This window comes from Atta colombica, unplaced genomic scaffold (genome assembly GCF_001594045.1).
Source record: "Atta colombica isolate Treedump-2 unplaced genomic scaffold, Acol1.0 scaffold228, whole genome shotgun sequence".
Taxonomy (NCBI): domain Eukaryota; kingdom Metazoa; phylum Arthropoda; class Insecta; order Hymenoptera; family Formicidae; genus Atta; species Atta colombica.
The window spans coordinates 1195869-1203818 of record NW_017259325.1 but is presented as its reverse complement, the minus strand read 5'-3'; the positions used below and the strand labels follow the sequence as shown (position 1 = coordinate 1203818).

The 7950-nt window shown below is 33.3% G+C and overlaps 1 protein-coding gene across 1 annotated transcript in view; it reads right to left on the bottom strand.

The window, feature by feature from the left end:
• Positions 1–7950, bottom strand: part of LOC108688221 (suppressor of lurcher protein 1) — a 243342-nt gene that overhangs the window by 152954 nt on the left and 82438 nt on the right. The window lies entirely within an intron of this gene.

The following is a 7950-nucleotide window of genomic DNA, read 5'->3' as shown; positions in this document are numbered from 1 at the left end:
TATATATATATACTAAAAAATAGAACAAAATTACTTTAAAATAAAAATTTCTCTTTTTTTTTAATAAATGGAAATACAATAAGTCATATGATACCAAGCATACTAATGATTGATAATTAACAATCAATAGTGCAATGTTTATTAATCCGTTTTTATTTAGGAAAACACTATATATATTTGTTTAAATTAAATCTGTATTTAATTTATATTCTAATTGTAATTCTGCCAACATTTTTCGTGATACGGGTCACAAATCGCATGCACCGCAGCACGTTTATTTAAAGCTTACACAAAGGCGCTCTGGGAACGTCGCGTTGGCGGACAACAGTTGCATGTGTTCAATATTTTTATTGGACGCAAAGCACATTCGTCAGTAGCCCCCCCATGGCTACGCTAAATGCTATTTGAGAAGCATCGTTATTTGAACGCTTGTGTACACGGCAATGATAGCAAGAGAGGTCAAATATGGGACGAATATCGACAGCTATAATGTATACTGATGTGAGTTGATACAGATATCAACTTGGCGCGTGAGTTGACATGAATGCAAATACAAGTGTCGATATTGATTCGTCTTTCACTTACAATCGTTAATTAATTCATTAATTAATTCTAAAGTTCATAAAAATAATAGATCCTCCATAACGTCAAAATTGAAGAATAATCATGCTTCAATAATACATAATAGCGCCATTCATGTTTCTATCAGCGTATTATCATCAAGAAATATCTAAAATGGCCAAACTGGTCTCATCGTCGAGCAACGAGGTTAGTATTAACTCTGAGATTTTACGCAAACAATATTCATTATGCTGTGGGACAATGCGGTATTATAAAGTCACACGCGAGTCTAAATAAGCGTATCGTTCTAGAGATGGACGTGGATCATCGCTACGAACGCGAATAAAGGCACTTTCCTACTAAATAATCTCAACTGTTTCACGCGCGCGCGCGCGCGCGTGTGTGTGTGTGTGTGTGTGTGTGTGTGTGTGTGTGTGTGTGTGTTTTAAGTATAACAGTTATAAAATTATATATTGCGATAGCTCAAGAAAATTTCTTAATGTGATAATATCATTTATATATTTTATTATTAATATACATTTTATCAAAACATGTATTAAAATATAATATATTAAAATATTAGGGTAAATATTTTATCTAATGCAATGTTCAGTTCAAGTTTAACTATTTATAAATACATCTTATGAGTCTTTCGTAAATCTTCGTGTTCTTTTAGGATTATACTGAATATGTCACACTACCCGATCATTTTATTTTGTCAGAGAAGCAGGAGATACTCGATATTCTATTCGATCTAATTTACGGACGCTCTAACTTACCTCAAACAAGAGGATTAGAATGAGTGAGTGAGTCAGTGAGTGAGAGGGGCAGACAGAGACTTTCTAATGAAATCACGTTTAATGAACATCAATGACTGAACATCGAGGTGTCGATAGCATCGTTGACGGGCTCTGTCCTCGAATTTCGAGTGTGCAGCTTAAGATCTCTCGAGGGCAAAGTTCCGAACTACACAAAGGATTTCTCCTATCCACAGGGATATATCCATCCTAAATGGGCTTTCCTGCCGACTGGTCCTTCCTTATCGCAGACAATTGATAATAGGCCCGTTCTTGCTACCACCATTCGAACCTTCGAGCATCTCCGAATGCGAATCCAACGAAATCCTCGAAATTTATCGTCCCTTCTAACTGTTCAAACCATTCCGGTGTACGAGTATGAGTTAGACGGTATGGTATCTTAGACGGCAATAAAATGTCTTAGAATCTAAGGAACTTTTGTAATTTTTGCAATTTTTTGTTAATAATGCTTTCTAACACTGAATTAGGCTTTCTGAATCCATATCTTCATTGCAATTTAATAGACGTCCTTTTATTTTATAAAATTAACAAAGGAATAAATAAAAATAAAAAAATTATATTCAGATAATATATTCTTCTAGCCATTTTTTATTATTTATTGTTTTCATCGAACGTTTGTTTTTATTCTTTATATTTCATAAAAATCAATTTAAATTCATAAAACATATTAAAGATACAAACTTACAACTAATCAATATGATAAATCGAATGATAATCACTCATTGACTAATATGTTATCCGGTTTTATATTTTGGTAAAACATAAATTTTGCTAAAATATAGATTTTAGAAATCTGTTGAGATCATTTTCTTTCAAGATTAAATATAAAGTTTACATTTTTATTTATTATATTATATTCAATTAAAATTTCTAATTAAAAGTAAATGTAATGGTCTTAAAAAAGAATTCTGCGTAACATAACTTTTCAATTTCATGTATTTTACTTTAAATTCAACTTTTGTAATTTACGTTTTTGCAATTTACATTTTTCTGTGGGAGAACTGTTACTGTACGTTTTTTTGCTATCCGATAATGTTTCCTCCGAGAATAGTTTAAGACTTTCATCCTAACGTCTCGACTAAGTTCAATTTCCAAACTTTGAAGTATCCTTCCGAACAATACCACGATACTCTCACTCTAGTATAAATGATTCCTGATTCCTCTTTTATGCGAAATAAACTGGCCACTAAATTTAAATGGAACCCATTCTGCTATCGATTCAATCGATCGCCAGTGATGATAAGACTGAGATTGTACCTTTTTCAGCGATAATCTTCTTCTACAAAACTCGATTATCACATATCTGAGAAAGTATTTCGATTTTTTAAATTAATAATATGCAATTAACTTTCATGAATACAAACATTTTATTTCAGATAAAATGATTTCATGCGACACACAATGAATGTATAAATAAGTTTCAAAAAATAGATCTTTTTATCGTGTCTCTGATAAATTATTTAATTATCCCATTAATATATAGAATATTTAGAATCATCGAACGAAACAATTGGCATGCTTCGATTAAGTATTATGTCGTTTCAGTTTTAATTCTTTCTTCAGTAGAATTGCTACGACATCTTTATTAACATGTTTCTCCACAATATTCTCGCTTTTGTGGATTTTTTTTTACTTTCATCTCCTCGCAAGATTCTTATCCTTTTCCACCTTTTCTCGTAGTGCTTTGTTTGCCATCTTCTTTGCATAATTCTTTTTTCTTTACTAAAATTTAATTTTCTTTTGCTCTGTGTTCTTATTTGTCTGTACTAACAATATTTCGCAATTGAAAAACATCTTCTCTCTCATTAATCAGCATTTGTGTTTTAACTTGAATATTTTTGTTAATAGAATTGTATCCCTTAAAGCATCCAGCATTCTGTAAATATGTTAAGATATTTTTTTTATTATGGAATAAATAACATATCCTTATGATTATGGAGGTATTTTGGGCTTTATTGTCTTAAGATCCGAGAGAGAATAGCAGAGTTCATTAGGGTATATGTTTGTGATTCAGTCTGCACTGTGCCATAGTGACGCGGTATTTGCACACATATAATTATTCAGATTTGGCGTAATAGAATTTGGAACTGGGACTGAAATTACTTTGCGAGCGTACAACTTTACTCCGCGATATTTGCGCGTTAAATTCATAAAGTTAGAATGCAAATTAAATCTTAAAAATCATCAATATGAGCGTTAGAAATATTTGCACTGGTTAGCTTTTGTTTAATATCGTGTTCATTCGAGCTTCAAGAGCATTGGTACTAAATTAAATCGCAAACGAGAGAAATGTGATGCATAAGAGATGTAAATCAATAAAACATTAATTGTCATCGATATAAATCAACATTGTCGTTGGTACATAATATACTTATCTGGGATGTAACGCATATTGCACTTTAGCCGCGTTAATCATAAGTTACTCCTCGATATATACGTATACAATTTTTCTGCGACGAGGAGGACACGGCTTTCTAGAAAAGAGATTCTACCTTGGAACAAGTTTCGCGGAGTTCTTTTTGAAAAGGTGCCGAGTATAATAAATTTACCGGGCGAGTTATTTAGAGCGATCGATGTAGAAAGTGCCGACGTGCTAGTTCCCCACGACGCGGAAGATATGTCTTGCTGCTCTTTCGCTTATATGCTTTGAAAAATGGAAGTCTTCGCAGCGATTGTCACCGTTTGCTTCACACGGGCAAGTGTTTTCATTTTGATGTTAGCAGATTGTTCTCGCATGCAAAATGCGTGGTACTTCTTGCGAAATGAATTCTACATAAAACTTATTAATTATACAACATGAATTAGTAAAATGAAATATAAGAACAAAGAATATAATATACTACGAGCTATGAAAAATTCACGGTTTTGTGATTATGTAATTATTAAAATATTTATAAATTGCATACATATAGAAATTATGCATAAATAACATTTTATGGATCAATATTTCACATGACTAACTAAATAATACAGAATTACTCGATATTTACTTACAAAACGATAGATTGACAGAGATTGAAAAATAATAATTGAGTTTTCGTTTTAATTACAAAGTAGGGAAAATTAATATGCATCTCCTTTACCATCAAATTGTTATATCATAACATAATTCACATTGTTACACGTAAAAATTGATTAATATACATAGCACAAGTAAATTCTCGATGCTTTTGTTGGTAATCTATATATAATAATATCAAAATATCCAATGCGTAACAATAACGTAAATTTGCTTAATTATGGACGTTGCATTGTCGATTAAAGTATTTTAAACATTATAGACCACTCATTGTGATTAAATCATATGAATAGTGTTTATAAATTTTATAAATACATGTTTATACGCTGTGATCATTAATTACATTTCTGTATTATATATGCTATCATTAGATTATACGCTATTCGGTTAATTAAATAATTTGCACTTTGCATGCCGTCGGTTTGATCAGCGCTATACAGTTGTACAAAAGAGAGTAAGCATTAATTCGCTTACATAAGGTCGGTCGCATCTGCACGTAGAGTCGCTAGAAGCTGAAGATCTTCTAAAGCAGGAGGTCGTTACGTCAGAAACCGAGTGGGTCGCGTATTATCGTATAAAGTACGAGGAAGCCAATTGTGTTCACCCGGATTCCCTCTCTATAATTAAAACGCATTTCTATCGCAGCGAAACTCTCTCAAACTGTCTCTTTGTGCTGTAGCAAAATCTTTAATAACTATTTTAATATTTCACTTCATTTAAGCACTGTAGTTCTCCAAGGCTTAATTAAAATAATTATGTTTGTGATGAATATATAACTGTTTACATATCGTACTGAATTAACACGCATAGTTAATAAAGCATTTCTGTAAATCCGTCCGCCGTGTTAACGAACGGATATGCGCTAACGACGCGTTTTGTATTTTGGCGAGTTGTGACGGTACATGCACATCCTATATTTCTCCTCTTGAGTTAAATGCAAACAAACCGTTTCCATTTTTCTACGGAGAAATAATTCTCTCTTTTCGCTTGGCTGTGTCTCCCATGTTGCTTAATGGCATCGATTAATCGTACGACCTTGTTGCACGCACGTGTTTGCAACTGATGTAGTAAACATTGCAAACAAAATTCATCGCTTCTAGGGCGACCATTAACGATTCGTCGCACCGTTTTATTATCGAAGCTCTGTATATTCCAGCCTCTGTTTATTCCTTCGAATATGTGCGAATATCCAACAAAGATGAAAGTTTTATTCAATATTCCATACTTTACACGCTTTAAAATCACTCCGTTTCGCGTTGTTAATGCTAAAGTTAATGCTTTACAAGAATATACGTCATACGTCAACACGATAAACGAGACCGCAGTTTCATTGTGACGGGAAGAAGCTACGCTGTTTCTCTCGAGACGAATTCTCCGAGCCAATCTTTGCTGCGGATCGAAAATACGCTAGAGCCGCTTGTTCGCGCGAACAGAAATCCCACGATTCCACCAGCATGAACATGGCGGAAGAACGTAAGCTCCTCGGGATTCTTCTTGAATTTCGTGCTACAACACTGGCTCGTAGATAGATTTTAATGGGCTTGGTACGCCGAACACGTAGTCACTTTGCGCCGGTAGTACCCAGGACGAGCTAACGCCCAGTGTGTAACACATCCTCTGTATGCCCGTGGGTGTACCCACGTGTGATGTAGAGGCGCACGTATACAAACACTTAGCCGCCACTTGGCCGAACATGCTGGTACCGACCAACGAGTCCCATGATCAATCTATGAGCATCGCGGAGCCGGCGAAGCACAAGCAGATGCACCGCCGTAATTTCGTCATTTTGACATTTAGAGAAACGGAAAAAGATTTTAGTTAAGTTAAAGTTACGCGAATGAAATATTACGAAGTAATTTCTTTTTCCACGTCAAATATGAATCATACAATAAACGATGTAAGTGTAAAATAAAAATGAAGTAGCGTCGATTATTCTTTTGAGTGCAGAACACAAATTGCTGCGACAAACTACTCGAACGCCCGCGAATGTATGAACGCCATGAATGTCGAGATGATTTACAATGTTCGGGGTCCTCTTGTGGAAATAGCGTGGCAAATCTTTCTGTATTAGCTGTTTTCTTGTAGAATTAATCTTACAGTTCGTCTTTCTTCTTCATCTCGTCATCCGTGTTCTCTTTCTCGAATTAATCTTATTACATTATTTTCCACAAGAACGATGTAGATACAAATTTTCAAGATTATTATCCAATTTAATATTAAGATTAGATTTTGACGAATGGATTTTTATTTTAAATATGAGTGGAGGAAACAATCCTATATCTTCACATTCTAATTTATATGTTATCTTTAAAAAAGCAGATTTCGATAGTATTTTAATTAATTTATTTCTGCAGAAAACTTTAGAATATTAATATTCTCAGTTTCATTAAATCTATTTCCAAATTAGTTGCATATATATATATATATATATATGTGCGCATTTGTTAATTAAATGCATAAAGTAAATATTTGTAAAGTTAATTATTTCGTATCTCTCACTGATATTTATCCAAAGTTTATCGCTATAATTACAGATTCGAATGTTTCCATCTGAAATTAATTTTGCATTGCTCGACCATTCACCGAACGACCTACTATCTGTGGACAAACAACAGTCGAATAAACTTGAACGCAGCTGAGATTTTCGTTTTTCGAACTAAACCCACCCGCTTGTGCGAAAGTGTCAATATTTGTTTACGTTGTTATGGCTGATCAAACTTGCACACGTTGCTGTTTCGTAATTTCCATCGGGACGAAAATCCAAGCTGCTATTTCGCATCATAGTTATTCCCACGCGTATGCAATTGAATTTCGTAAATTAATTGCATAATGACGCTTGCGATTCATTATCAATCTATCCGCCTCAGTGCAAATTAAGGCAATTGGAGCGATTGGAGCCCTAGTCGCGATGCGTTTGTTTGCACTACTGCATATGGCTTGTGGATCCAGACAATGCAGCGGTTAAAACAGGATGTACTGTTACATATAACATTCTCGTGTTTGAACTCTTCCACATTTTGACCTACCATATACTTTGTAGATAACATCCGCATGAGCGTTTTAGACAGATAATGCATTACCAAAGTTTGCTTTTAAATTAATGCTCAGTCAAATCGTGATGTTACATTTAATAAAAGCAGCACGAGAAAACAATACTTCAGTGTAGCTATAATGCAATATATTATCTCTATCGAGATAACCATAAAACTATAACTACTAGTACTAATAATGACTCTTTAAAATTCAATATCTTAAGTAAAGAAAGAATATAGGAGTCAAGCAGTAATTGTTGCACATAAAATTTAATAAAATTAATATAATAAAAAAATCTTAGATATTTTGAACCTTCCTCAGAGAGATTACAAATGAAATTTAAAGAATGTAGAGTCGGTTATCTCTATCGAGATGTTTGTATATTTTTGACAAAATATATAAAATTCAGATATAACATCACTTATTTAAAAATTGTATAAATTATATTTTATTAAATATGTCAGAGAATACATACAATCTAAGGATTTAATACATACCTAAGCTGTATGCAAAATTTAG